The sequence below is a fragment of the Prosopis cineraria genome, unplaced genomic scaffold (assembly GCF_029017545.1).
Source record: "Prosopis cineraria cultivar Desert tree isolate PC_DT_omini unplaced genomic scaffold, ASM2901754v1 PC10, whole genome shotgun sequence".
Lineage (NCBI taxonomy): Eukaryota > Viridiplantae > Streptophyta > Magnoliopsida > Fabales > Fabaceae > Prosopis > Prosopis cineraria.
Window position 1 is genome coordinate 32261541 of NW_026555341.1, and position 16304 is coordinate 32277844.

Below are 16304 nucleotides of genomic sequence, written 5' to 3' on the forward strand. Positions count from 1 at the left end.
TAAATATGATATTCAGTTTTGTAATTGTAATAAAAATGCAAGGTATAATATATCAGCATTGAGTGGAGGAGGTCCTACAACTCCGATGTTTGATGGGGAAACAAGAGACTTGAGGTGTAAGCTCATGTCTTCTACGCATTTTCTCACCTATCATAGGAAAATTGCAAGAGTAAATAATTAATTTCATTTGCATGATGTGTTGTAAGAAAGTAAAGAAATTAATATATTTCAGGTGAAATTAATGAATATATAAATAAATAACCTTTTTTTTGGGTACTGAAGAAGGCAATATTGGAGGAGTAGGATTAGGACCATGGTCAGAATCAATGTTGCAGATCTTACTTGGAACTATCCGAACCACGTTGTATACATATGACCAGAAGTATATGCCCCCTATCTGATCATTCATGTGTTTTTTCTCAGTAGTAAGAAAAAATGTCTACACGTAGTCTTGTTTTTTTTTTTTTTTAACAAGTTCACATGGAGATATGCCTCATCATATGTATCTGAAATGCTATATGAATGCTAATCTCATAGATATTCATATTTGTGATGCCACACTAATTGATTTATTCTTTATACGTATGTATGTATGTATGTATGTATGTAGCTTTATAAAGCTATCTACGAGTAGTGATTAATTATTTACCAGTAACATCCTCACGTAAGAAGTGAAATCTGAATTTAACTATGATCTTATAAAATATACATAGATACACAAGTGCATGCATTTTGACATCTCAAAATATAAGACACTTAAAAAAATATTTGATTAATGATTCTATTTTAATAGGAAAAATTACATATAGGTCTTGTAGAGTAAATTTATTCATAAATAAATCTCACAAAATCTAAAAATTACAGCCAAGTCTCTTGGGACCTAAATTTAATTTAAAATTATGTTGTAAATATAATAATGCCGGTATAAAATATGCATTACGTTAGTCAAATAATTAATTTACAATTATAATTTTAACTTTTTACAATAGTAAGTACTCCACATATCATTAGATTAATTATTGAATATATGAAATTATAATTATAAAAAGTTAAAGTTATAGTTATAAATTACTAGATGAAACAGTTATAAATTATTTGACTCAAATTCGAATTATACTCAAATCCCAAAGAATCTAATTGTGGTTTTTGAATTTCATAAGACTTATTTGCAAATAAATCAATTTTACAAGGTTTTTATTTATAAACAAAATTACAAGTTCTGAAACACTTATCATGTTTTTTTTGAAATTATTCCTCATAAAGTTAATATTTATTTTCACTGGAAACAATTTGTTTCATTAATTACAGTGATAATTTAGTCCAGTTTTTAAATTTTTAGACATAATTATTATATTTAACTAATTTTCTTAAATCATATGAGTTATTTTTTTTTCTTATATTTAGAAACAGAGGAAGTATTCTCTATCTTTAATATTATTCTTTTACAAATGGAGTATTAAATAAATGATATTTTTTAAATTTATAGTTTTATTTTGAAAAAATAAATTTATAAATTATATTTAATAAACTTAATTAGTATGTGTGATTTTATTTAGAAATATATTATGATTTAATACATATGGACATTATAGATACTTTGTGAAGTAAAAATTACACAAATAGTATAAAAACACTAGTAAAAATTTGGGTAATGTTCTCTCCAGATGCATATAAAATATAGTAATTAAATATGACAGAGAACCGAAAAATTAAATTAGAGAGGGACTAATGTATTATTAGCTAATTAGTGAAATGAAGAAATTAAATTAAGAGAGAAGGAAGACATACAGCCAAAGATAGAGAAGCATAGGCCAAGGCTTGATCTTTACAAACGCTTTCATCTCCAAATGGATTCCCCTTTTCCTTACATATTGATGTGACTAAAACCAGCATTAACGTCCCTATGTTCCCTGTTTTATGAATCATATAGTGTGTGTGTATATATATATATATATGAACACAAAAATACAAAAAATATTAAAAAAACAAACTAACCGTTATGGAAAAATTAATCTGCATGTTATTATATTTTTTTAATTTTAAATTAAGTCCCTATAATTTATTTTGTTTCAATCAAGTTCTTATAGTTTAATCGATTAAATATGTTAATCTCATAAGGATAAAATTATTAATGAGTAATGATTAACTATCTAAAAAGAAATTTTAAAATTTATCTTTGATTTAATACTTTTGGAAAAAAGAAGAAATTAAAATTTGATTTAATAAAATTTATACATTTTTATTAATATTTTTATGAAAATTTTATATGTACAAAAAATTATTCAAGAGACATAATTTAATTATATAAATTTGGGTTATAAAAATCATGTACTTAATTCTAAATTTATTCTTTAAAAGGAAAGATTCAAGAATTTTTAAACTTCAGATATTAACAAATTTTTAATAAACACTTGTACAGGAACTTAATTCAAAATTTAAATAGAAAAGAATTAATTATTGAAACATTACTTATAGGTCTCATGAAGCAAGTTTATTTATAAATAAGTCTCACAAAATTCTAAAACCACAGCTGGGTCTCTTGAGACCTAAATGTAATTTAAAATTAGATTATAAAGATAATAATGTCTCTATTAAACTTATATATATCAATCAAATAATTAATTTATAAATGCATCATCAATAATTTATAAATAAATTTTAATTTTTTATAATTATAATTTCACACATCTAATAGTTAAACAATCATGTATTATTAACAAAGTTTAACATTATTTATTTATAACTATTTTATTAATAATTTAAAACTATAATTTTAAATTTTTACAATTGCAATTTCACATATTCAATAGTTAAACTAATCAATTTAATTATTAGATATATAAAGTTACAGCTGTAAAAAGTTAAATTTATAGTTGTAAATTAATGATAAAAATAGTTATAAATTATTTAACTAATGTAATATACATACATACATACTATATATATATGTTTAATAGGGATATTATTATTTTTTATCCAAATTTCAAGTTGCATTCAAATCTTAATAGATCTAATTGTGGTTTTTAAATTTTACAAGTCTTATTTATAAATAAATCAACTCTACAGGACCTGTATGTAATTTTTCCATTAATAAATGTCACAGATTTATATGTACATGTTTAGGTACTTAATAATCAAATTAAATAATGTATTACCGGAAACACAACAACCAAAGACGAGTCCTCTGAGAGTACGAGGAACTTGAACCACTTTGAGAAGCATCCAACCAAGTATTGACCCAATAGCATATGACATGAGAACATTGAGTGGCATGAACCACCTACACACACACACATACACATTTTTATTAATTTCACATATATGATCAAATCAAGTTAAATATATATAATCAATTATTTTAATTACTTAGATGAAATTAATTAAACAAGTTATATAAACTCACAACATTGCCACGTTTTTGCGTGTTATTGTTTCAGCTAGGTTGCTTACATACAGTGCGGATTGAACACATAGAATGATGCCTGTTGAAATCCAACACATATTAATTATTATTTGTTCATTGCATTATTACCATGTTTTCTCATAGAGTATTGCAAAATATTTGAAATGAATTGCACTTCATAATTTATGAACAATAGGAACCCATTTGTTTTAGCTTATTTCATAAAGAAATTACTTATTGTTTAAAAAAATTTATTTTGTAAGTTTTTATTATGTTTGTTTAAACTTTTTTAAAAAAACATATTTTTAATTATTTTAAATAGCTTCTAAAAATAATTCAATATGGTAAATGAGAGAGAGTTTTTAAAGAGATGGAATATGTGAAGATATCATAAAATTTTAAAATAATGTAACAATAAATTATTTTTATAAAACAAAAATAAGGAAGATATCATAAAATTTAAAAATAACTAACTAATAATTATTTTTTTATTATTGTAACTAAACATAAAATAATGTTTGATTTTTATAAAATATCTACAAAATAAATATTTTTTATAAAATCTATAAATTGCCTAAAAATTACTTTTTTAAATTTTAAACAAACGAGCCCTTAGGATTCTTAGATGTTTTTTATGGAGAATGACGTGAACTCATAAAAGAGGGAATTAATAATAATTAGGTCGTTGATAAAATTCTTTAAAAAAAATAAGTCATAAATACTTCAAACAGTTGTAGATTTAAAAGTTTTACTTATAAATAAAAAATTTAATTTTTAAATATATTCTCTTTATCTCTATAGATAAGATATTTTAACCAATCTCACATACCAATTAATAAAAGTTATTATTTAATTGCACATAAAACCACACATGTTTTTGTTTTTTAATTTTACCCTTAATAATATTATAATCTTATAATATCATGGTGGTAGATAAAACATACAATTGATATATTTTCTCCTTTTCAAGACAATAAAGAAAAAATTATATAGTTACTCAAAATTATCATGGCACTCCTTATATATAGTGACAAATAAATAAGCTTTTCTCTCCCTTTCTCCTCTCTACACATCCTCTCCATTGCTCATCTCAACCCTGGGTTTATTTTTAAATGGTTAACATTGAATGTTTCATAAAATTATTATTAAAATGTGAAGTTTATGAAAAATAAATAAATAAATTTCAATATAACTAATTTCATCTAAGCTACAATTCAAGGTTTAGGATTATAATAAAAAAATTAAAATAATTAAAATAATTAAAATATTAAAATATTAAAAAAATAAATTAAAGGGTTGAGTTGGGAAATGAAGAAGATAAAGACAAGAGAAATGAAGAAAAGTTAAGTTCTAAGTCAATATTTATAATTTACTTTTCAGAAAATTTTGCCCATCCACCTAACTGCTATCAATTTCCTTACTTGATTGTCATTCTCCCTTTTATATTTCATATCGATAAAGATTATTGAAAATCCAAAATAAATTAAAATAAAAAACAAAAAATGGTGTGAAGAAGAGGCCTACAATATTGATGTGCTTAGTTGCTTCAGGCCCGAGGATGTTAAAACGTTGGAGAGCTAGAATTGCACCAATTGCTGTAAGCAACAGAAAATTCAGATTTGCCATCAAAGAGACTACGAATAAATCCAATATGTTCCTCATAATCCCCAAATTTGCAGCTTCTGTTGATTATTGTCTCTGATCAAATTAATAATCTACAAAGCTGAAACAGTTATGAATTGATTATTACGTTATATAACATAATATTGCTTGCTTGCAAATATAAGAAATAATCAAACTCAGTATTTATAGCATAGGATGTTTAATCAAAGTGTGTGGACGTTGTTATATATAAATTAGATGTTTACTGATAAAAAATGACTTTTGACCCTTCCCTTAAATCACATTAAAATTAATTAATTATGAGTTGAGGTCGTTGAGATCAAAGTCACTCTGATCTGACATAATATTTTACAATTTAATATTTATATATAAGAAGTAACCTAAATAAATAGGGAGAAGATAGATTAATTCCCGAATATCCTTGTTAAGTCATGTATATTATTAATGAATAGTGTAAGGAAAAAAAATTAAAGAAACCAGTTATAGAAGTTAAAAAAATGTTGGGAAAATTAATAATTTAATTTGGTCCCTATAGCATATTATCATTGACTTGGCTACAACTTCGACTCTACCCACCCTGCCCATATAGCTTTAATTCTAAAATGTCAGTTCTTAAAATTTTAACAATAACTCTAGTCTTTATAATTTTATTTTATTTTTTTGAATATATGAACTAACATTTTAAATGACGTGGAATCAAAATTCAGGAATAAGATTTTAAAACAAGCTAAAATTATATGGACCAGTCAAACTAAGACAAAACTATAAAAACTAAATTATAAATTTATTTAACTAAATTGTCACAAAATTATACCCCTCATTTTAATAATAAAAATAAATTTTAACAGAAAAAAATTGTAAAAATAAAACACAAACAAAAAGAAAATTCATTTGGGAGTCCTTGTATCTAGGAAACAAAATATATACTTGGCAAAAGCGAATTACTCTAGTCCTTTCATTTTATTTTTTGAATATAAAATTGATTTTAAAATTAATAGTGTGTACGTCGGCCAAAAGATATTAATATTATGTAAAGGTAACATATAATTATATTGGGTATTCAAAAATTTTAAAATAATAACACAACTTTTAAAATTCGATCATGATATTATTTCTTCAGAAAATATTTTTGAACGAACTGAATTTTACTTTCCGTTAATAAATAAAATTATTTTTAAATAGTTTTCTTCTTTCAATAGCTTAATCTAAACTCAGTGGACCAAGTCACCACAAAGACGGCTCGGAGTTAGGTTGGCAATTCCAACCCATTTAAAAAAGATAGGCCAATTTATCATTCCTTGCCTAACCTGCCAAAAAAATGGCTGCTCTGCCTAACTCACAAGTTGGTCCTTTTATGATTTTTTTTATTTCACTTCTAATGTATAAAAAGTCATTATAATTTTACATTTATTTGTATAACATTTTTTTTAGGTTAAGAGCTAAGTTTCATTGTTTATTTTTCATTTTGTATTAATTTATCATTTTTATATTGATAGAATAATTATGTAAAATATGTTGCACACTTACATTTGTAAGTTTTGAAGTTGATTTAATCATATAACTTCATAAAACTATAGAAACATCCTAAATTTAATTTAGAAAAAATTGTAATTCAACCTAAGAATGTTTAAAAAAAAAAAAAGAAAGTGGGCTGACAACCCAACTTGTCAAAAGGCTAGCTATATTACCCTAGTCATTAGGATTGTTTAAGTTGTCCAAAAGCTCAATCAATCCAACCCTGCTTAATCCATTTGGGCATATCAGGTCAAGTTTCAGGCCAAGCATCAAGTAAAGTTCAAACTCTGCCCTACCCAACTAGGCCCAAAGGTGTCACTTTTTGTTTTTTTAAAATATTTTTTGTAAATAATATTTATTTGGAAAAAATATACATTTTGGTCTTTGTACTTTTTTCAGTGTTTTAGATCTCTCCACTTTTATTTTTTGATGTTTTACGTTCATTCAAAGTTCCTACACTTTGTTCATTTAGAGACTTAAAATATTAAAAAATAAAAGTGTAAGGATCCAAAACACCGAAAAAAAGTACAGAAACCTATAGCAATACACGAACAAAGTACAGGAATTAAAAGATATATTTTTCCTTTATTTTATGATATTGAGAGTTATCATGAACTGTATTATTCTTATGATCTTTTTAGACATTTCTTATCATTACAATTTTTTAATCTGTTTCAAAATTTAAAACTTGTTTTTAACTTAATATCATGTAAAAAATAATTGAAAATTTTTAATCATACGTAATTTTAAAAAACTTTTGATTCTAATATTAGTTTTATAAAAAAAAATATATTTTAAAATATAACAATTATATTTTTTTTGTAAGACAATATTTTATATATTTTTCAAAAAAAAAATTCATGAAAAAGATTTTAATATCAATCAAGCCAAATCCTATCCAAGCACTTGGGTATTGAGCCATCCCAAACTACACATTGGATCAAGCACCAACTAAGGATGATGTCCAACCCATATACCACCCTACCGGCCACACAATCTGCAACCTATGACAAGCCAATCTACATATACAATCCACAAACCTACTCATATAATCATATTACCAACTTTACGTATTAGATTTAGATAGTGAACCCGAATAAGATTGAGCTTAGGTGCATTTTGCAGTTTGAGAAAGAGTGATAAGTTTAGGTGCAAATGGTGTTTGCCAATAAGAAACTAAATAAATTACCTCCAATCCCACCATTCCAGCCAAACGCTTTCGATCAGCCAAAGAGCAAGGAAGAGCTTGGTTGAGAAAATACCATCACCAAATTTTTTTTTTTCCCTTTTTTTCAGTATTTTTAAATCCAGAAACACCATATATATATACACACACACACGTGCGTGTAGAGCCTTTGGTACTAACCAAAAGACACAGACAGACAGTAACACTCTTATTGGTTGGGTGAAGGTAACTTGTATCATTTAATTTGTTGTGAATAAATAAATAAATAAATCACATATAGGTTCTACACAAGAATTATTCTGATTATTAAAAGATCTCATGAAATGCAAAAATAACCCTGTAATCTCATGGCTTTTAGTTGTGTACTCGTGTGCGCGTAAGTTTTGATGTGCATTTACCAAAATGCCCTCTGACTCATGTGCCATAGTACTGATGGAAACCAAACTCCTCTTCAGCTTGCCTCAGGATGAATGAGTTTAAACTTACGATCGCCAGACCTTCAGATACTTGATTCCTCCGGCGGCGTTTCCGGCGAAGTCGATCTCGACACTTTGCGAAATAGGGTCTTCTCTCCCTTAATAATCTGATGACTATGTCCATCACAGAGTCCTCGTCCGAATGCCCTGAACCGAAGAAACTTGCTTCTGCAGAGAGGAGTTGCAGTTTCAGCCTTGCAGGTTGTGAATGAACGAGGGCATTTTGATAATTGTACACTGAAAATTAATTATAAATAAAATCCACGAAACTTTAGAGTCATTTATACATTTCATGGGATATTTTAGAAGTTAGAGTCCATATGTGGGATTATTTGTGGGTAATTTTTCATAAATAGGGAAAATCATGTCGACACTCGACACCCATTTCGGCTTGTCATTAATTTGCATGAATTACTTACTCGTTGACACTAATGCCATTTTCTCCTGGCATTGAAATTTGAGTTAACTCGATTGATTGAATCGATAAACAATTAAACTATTATCTTAACCGGTTTAATGAAATGTCTTGTTCATGTTTATCAAAAAAGGAAAAAAAAAAAAGAAAATGGTTTGTTTGTGATAGGTCTAATTACAATTCAATTATAATTTTGACTATTAACATTTGAATTAATGTTTTGACCTGATCTAGTTTTTAATACAATGTGTTTCCTACATCATTGTTTATACAAATCATTTCATTCTTACAACTAAATTATTTAATTTCAAGAACATGTTTAACACTCTAATAATATGATAAAAAATATGATTGAATAAAAACTATGTAATCTATATAAATATATAAACTCTAGCAAGTTACTCTAATTATTGGTAAGAAAATTATTTATTTGACATGTTTAAAATCATACATTTGTCATACTTCAATTGGAAAAATCAATTATTGAAATAAGACAAATTATTCCAGACAAAAAAATTGTATTTTTTTTATTTAAAATATTTTTCTTAGGATGCGTTTGGATTTCAATTGAAAAATTTTAATTATAGAAACAAATTTATTAACAAAATATGCTGATATTTAGATAATTTTTTTAAAATTGAATTTGATAATTGAATATGTTTGGATAACTTTTCAGAATCAATTATAAAAGAGGAGAAAATGAAAAATATTTAAATGCTAAGAATTGATTTTCAAATGGAGAAAAAGCATAGCTTATGCCAAATGGAGTTTTAAAAGACAAATAGAGTTTGAAAAAATTGAAAGTATTTGGAAAGATTTTCTTAAACCATGATTTTGGATCGAATATTTGTTCTGGATGTGTATCCAAACAAGCTCTTAGTTGAAATTATTATAATTTTTTTACAAGCAAATATACCAAATAGTATCTGGCCTAATAGTATCAACTACCAAATAGTTATATATATACGTTGGCCAATAACACACACACACACGCATGTATATATATAACACAGAAAATTATATCATCATACTTAAAAGTTAAAATTAAAACTGTTGATCATTTAATCTTTAAAAAATTAAAACATAAAAAATCCCAAAATAAATAAATATAAATTCATTATCTCAATTATAGATTCCCAATTGAAAAACAATGTCCAGCAAACTTTTAATGTGCCTCTTGCTTTCGACAAGAGCCATAAAGCAGATTAGGGTGTTTCTGTAACGCACAAAAGCACGCATAACCTGCAATAAGAAATTTGGTTTCATTTTATTTAATATAAAAACGTCTTTGTCTTCCAATGGGTGTGCCACATACTCTATTTATTTGGCCCATATATATATATATATATATATATATATATATTCACTAGTGTGTTCGCACATATGTATGCATGTTCATTAGTATCAGCAAACATGAATGGATATGATTTTGAAATTTGTAATTTTCTCCCAAGCTTTTCACTATAATTTAGGGTATCAGGTTGCTGTTAACAATAATAACATTTCACGCGAAATGTAATCCAATGAATTAATTCTTTTTAACATATTTAGTATAAGGTTTTAATGCCAAATTTTGAGTACAGGGATTATGAACATGAACTAAATGTTTAAATAATTTAATGTATGTTTGGTTTTCAGTATATCAAAAATTCAATTCATTTAGTAAAAGTCAATTATTGAAATGATATTTGCATTTGAATAAAAAAAGTTAATCTAGTAAACTAAAATTGTTTAAGTGATATAATGAAAAGTACGTAGTGTTAAATGTATAATTACTAAAAAAAATACATAAAATTTATTATATGTAATTATTGTTATATAAAAATTGATTTATCAAAAAAAATATATATAAATAGTATGAAATTTGATATGGATAATAATATATATAATAAAGAATACATAAATAATATAAAATTTTATATGTTGAATATAATAACTATAAATAATTTTAAAATGTTAAAAAATATGTGAGAATTTAATTTTCTTTTTTAATGTGATTGTTATTGACCTCTTATTTCCTTATCAAAGTACTTTTATATAATTTTGCATTTTAACCAAGAAAAAAAAAAGTTCATCTGTAAAGGCTGAAACCATTAATTATTCATAAAGAAAAAATAATTAAATAGATACGAAAGTAAAGGCTGAATTGCTGAAGGGTAATATAGAAATTTGATAAATTTACGTGTCTCATTAAAAGCTCAACCAACTTTTCTAAATGCAAAAGTAATTCTAGCAATGAACTTTCAGCTACATTTGGGATGCACATTAAGAAAGTATTTTCATCCACATTTTCCCACCCAAACAACATTAATAATGTAAGTTATCTCTATAAAGTATTCAGTTTACTTTCACAACCCTCAATTATTAAACAAACAAATGGACATGCTCATACAATTCTGGGGAATGGATTATATAAAGTTCGGTATCCATGAACTTCCAGAAGTTTATCTTTTAAAAAAGAGAGAAAAGATTTTTTTTTTATAAAAATAATAATAAAATGAAAGAAAACATAAAAAAAGCTTCACAAAAATTTATGACCATCAATTTTAGAGTATTTGCTTTCTACATTGCATCGAATTTTATACTCCTTCCATCTCAAATTATAAGATATTTTTGAACAAAATCTCACATGTAATAAATCTCATTAAATATACTTAACAATCTTATTTCTTAAAAATAAAAATATAAACTTTTAAAAATACTCTTCATTTAATATATTAAAAAAGAGAGGAATGGGAATTATATAAAGAAAGAAAGAGTAATATTAAAACAAACATATTTAATAAAACTTTAATCTTTTTAAAATATTTTATAATTTGAGATGGAGGGAGTAAATAACAACAGCCATGCTTGCCCAGTTTCCTTGTTTCACCTAGAATCTTTTAGAAAATAAATAACTATGTTTTAGGACTCACACCATGCAAATCTCAAGCTTGTTGGATGCACCTACATATTATTTGCTTAGCTACAAATGGCAATCTCACAAAAATAGTTGCATATAATCAAGTCAGAGGAAGGTAGTGATAAAAGAGATCTAGTCAAATAGGGCAATCTCACAAAAATGGTTTCATTTAATTAAGTGATGGGATGATGTACGATGACCTGTAGAGTCATGTAAGAATCAATTTTCTCCAAACACAAACTTCCTTATTGGGCCAAAATTTAAAAAAAAAAAGAACAACGAGGAAGACTTTTTCATTGTAGTTTCTTGGTTGAACCTTTTTCATTATAACTACAATCCTCACATTCACATGTTCAAATTGTACAAGCAACTTTGAAGAGTCTTAATTGCAACCCCTCTAATTATATTTATAAATTATTTCTGACATGCTAAAAAAATTTTAAAACTCATTAACTATTTAAAAATTTTACAAATTTTTAATTTTACCTCCATTAAATATATATCCTTTAATAATATATTTTCTCTCACTAATATTTAACGAATAGTAAAAGGAAAAATCTATAATAAAAAAATTAATAAAATAACTTATAAATAGAATTAAAAAAATTCTTCTCTCTTCACCTTATAAATAAGACAAGAAGGAATATAAGAAAGGTTTATCATTGGCCAACAAGTCTTGCCACAGTGGTTTTAACTTATAATTACAAACCAGTGCACCAAATTCGAATTGAAAGCACAAAAGATGATAGTACACAGAACACATATGATGAGCGAGACATGGAACATTGACTCAGTATTGTAGTTCTCTCTTGATCTTTAAGTGTTAGCATGAATTAATAGTGGAAATAATTTTGCATCTCGTGTCTAGTTTACAGTTGCACTATCTTGTGGGGAACTTCATATTATACTCCTACTCCTACACAGAACAACACAGTAACAATAAAACAGCTAGTCTCAAACCTCACTTTTGCCTTCCTTTTGCGTTGCTCGCGCATATATTGTTTTTCCGCTCAAAGACAAAACAGCTAGTCTTCATGTTCATCTTCGCCTTCTGAATCTGCATAATGTAAAAAAGATGCAGAGAAGCACTTTGGATCAGATAAACAGGTAAGGATATTTCATATTAAGAAACAGGCATAGAGCCCCTTAATGTGAAATTTATACAGATTAAAACATTTACTAAGATCATGGTTACTTCAGGTATCTTGATTGGAATTGAGATGAAAACTTATCACAAGAACAATCAAGTATCATCTGATGCTATGATAAACATGCTGTTATCCTCTTTGCTTCAACTCACCAGATCGAACGTCTTCGCTAAGTTTTCCTCTAGCTTGGATTTGTCTAACAAGCATCCGGTACATCAACACCCACCAGTAAACGTGCATAACAAGCAAGCAGATCAGAAGGCTATTGAACAGATAATAACATATTGGACCATCCACCGCATGCTTTTCTTTATCCAACGTCAGTAGAACTTCATAGCTGCCAGAAAACAAGCAAAAACGTTAAACAAAGAAATAAAAATATGTGATCAAAGAAAATTACAGGGAATATTTTATGCTAAATGATTAAACTTTCAGCTAACACAGACAATTTTATGGTGTTTTCATGCTCAACGAAATTTAGGCACAAACTTTGTCCAGAACAAATTATATATTATGATTCTGCTAAGACTTGACAGTTTTAACATTCCCCTAATATAAGTTAAAATGCTTTTAGATAAATTCTTAGTCAACCCCATGTAAACTTGGAAACCTATTAACTCTTTCACATGACAGCTCATCAACTTCCAAATTTTAGTGGCGCACAAGTCTGGTAAAAAGTAATATTTCTAAACTTTAACTGCTTTGCAAAAGTAGGCAGTGAAACGTTGCTGTCCATCAATGCATAATTGATCACTAAAAAGCTTCTCCAGTCTTGAGAATTAATTTCTAAAAGGCACAAAAATACATTTTGAAAAAAGTATAGTTATCTTCAGAAATTAAGGAGGTTGGCAGTCTTGTAGAGCTGTATAGCAGTTTAGTACAGTTCCATAGTATCAAGAATGTATGAAGAAAGATCATAAATATTCTCTGGTTGAACATTTTTAATACAAATTGAAACTGAAGAGCATCAGCTTTTCAGATAATTATCATCTTCAAATCCTTAAATAATTACTTCCATATTATTAGTATTCATCAAATGCAAGCAAATAGCAGACGCAACGGAAAGCTATGAACCAGAAAAATTGTAAACTAATACAAACCTTGTACTCCTAATTATCCAGAATGGGAAGAAAATGAGGCGCAATAGGACCCAAGATAAAACAAAAAGAATAAATGTAATGCCAGCAATCGTTTCAGCACCACGGTACTTGGACATTTTCCCTGTCTCCAGAAACACATCACTAGCATCATGAAGGGCTAAAACAACTGATCCCACACGATAAAACCTGAAATACCAAACACGGTAGACAAAAAGAAATAAAAAATCATCAGAAAATAGAAGCAAGAGACAAATGAAGTTCTTGAAAAAATTAACTCTTGACATGGAACCTATGGCAAAGTAAATTCAAATACATCAGACAATCGCAAAGTAAGTATGACCCAATCACAACACTTAGCAGAGATGGTTTGATAACAACACAAATGAAAATCAATGAAAGAATACCTTAAAATGTAGGACAGCACAATGAGAATGACAGAAGCCACATGATGGCTCATGGACACCCCAAAATCAGACCGCCTTGTTTCCCAAATATTAAAGCAAATATGGAATAAGTATAAAATCCAGCAGCATACATGTAGAGTCCTTTTAATTTCAACCTGAAAAGTTCAAAAGTTATTACTATTAAACATTTGAAGTTCACTTAAAATCATTATAGAAAGGACAAACGATTACAAGGGGAAAAAAAAAAAAGATGAATCTTTGGAACTGAATAACAACATTGATTTGGCTTTATAATGGAATCTTACTTAATCTTTTGATCTGGCCAGACCTGATTTCCTGGCCCCACCCAAAAATATTTGTGTTAGTAAACCAAGGCTCATCATAAGTTACAGACAGGGCAAAAATCTCCGCTGATAGAAAATAAACACATTTCCATGCTGATTCTTTGAATTTCTTAATCTTTTTCCTTCTTTCATATGTCTGAAAATCCAGCATCTCATGCCCCTTTCCAAACATCAATCGTCTGGCCACTTTCTGTTAATAAAGCTGAATTCAGATTGGTAAAATATAACAAAAAGTTTGAAGGAGTAAATAAAGTTTAGAGCGTGACAGTATTCTAACAAACAGAGGTATTTAATAAAATTTTACCATAGCCATCACGCCTTAAAAGCAAAATAAGAATTTAACATAATCAATTTATGTTGCAGGCTCAACCAATTGCAGAGAGGCTAAAAGAGTAAAAATGCTGATAAAAGCTTATAGAATAATAGTTATGGTATTTGTGGGCCCAAGATCCACTTGAGTTTGTAATCCTTAAGCATATAGCATTACATACTTGGTAAGCCTTAAGTAATTTCACATCATATGGCGTTTGAACCATTTTGTTTATGCACATGGCACAGCTGCAAGCAACAAAGAGATAGAATGTTTTCACCAGCATAAGGTGTTGGCTCTCTTCAATATAAAAGTTTTACATGTTAGAATAATTGCAGAAAATAACTGGACTTCCAACAACATCGGTCATACATAAGAAATGTCAGAATGAGCATCAAGATCTGCCTTTTCTCAGTTAAACCGAAACCAAGTTGCCTAAAACAAAGTTACAAGAATATGCTTGCTAACAACTTCAGAAACTATTGCTAACCAACAAAATAGTGGGCGGGCATACCTGAACTGCACAAAGATTCAAAAGCAATTTTAGCTTAAGAGTTACATTCCGTTGGAGACATAATGGTCAACAAATTAGCTAGAAGAATGCAACTCCCCCCGCCAAAAAGAAAAACGTTACCAGCACAAAGGGCAGCAAATATCTTCTCTTAAGTAGTTATTTTTTTACCAAACACACAAAAAAGGAACAGAGATAACGAATCGCTGAACACCTGTGCCTCAGCCTTTACATTAATGGTTCAAAACACTAACCGCAAATCCATTTACCAGCACAAAAGGAAACAATTTTTGTCTTAATCAGCTCGCTATCGATCAAATACAAAGGAAAGGGAGCGAAATAATGAACCGGTAACAAAAGCATGCCTCATTAAGTACCTCGAAAACATATATATCGAGACAATAGCGAACGGAGAGGAAGAAAAGTGCGAACAAGGGGATAGCGACGAAATCCCAAAATGCAGGGTCGGATTCTTGCTGCCAGTCGAGAGAGGTGAGCTGCTGAGTCAAAGCCATAGCATAATCTGACGGAACGTTCAGGGATTTTCCCGGAACAAGCAAGAAATTGGAATAAAAAAGCTTGAGAAATATGCAGAGAAATTCAAAGGCCTAAAAATAATAAGTATTGAATGGAAATCGGACTATAGCTTGGTCTCTTACATGGTCGTGCGTTCATTTCGTAGATCCTTCCCCTTCTTCATCAAACTAACCACTTTGGCGACTGCAAAATTTGATTTTTCGTTCATGGTAAGTTTGTGAGTTTATTGTAACTTGTAAGTTTGAGTTAAAGTTAAAAATACTTATTATAAAATATATTGAAGTTAAAAATTATCTTTTAAAAAAATTAAACTTTTAATCTTTCAATTTTTAAGTTACTTGTAATTCAATTCCTCAATTATAACTCGTCTATAACTCAGCCTCTTAACTATGATTTGCCTATGACTCATTTCCTTAATTTTTAAATCACT

General features: G+C 27.6%; 1 pseudogene; it reads right to left on the minus strand.

Moving 5' to 3' along the window:
- Positions 1-12161: 12161 nt before the first annotated feature.
- On the minus strand, positions 12162-16094 carry LOC129322826 (ASC1-like protein; annotated as a pseudogene).
- Positions 16095-16304: the final 210 nt, after the last annotated feature.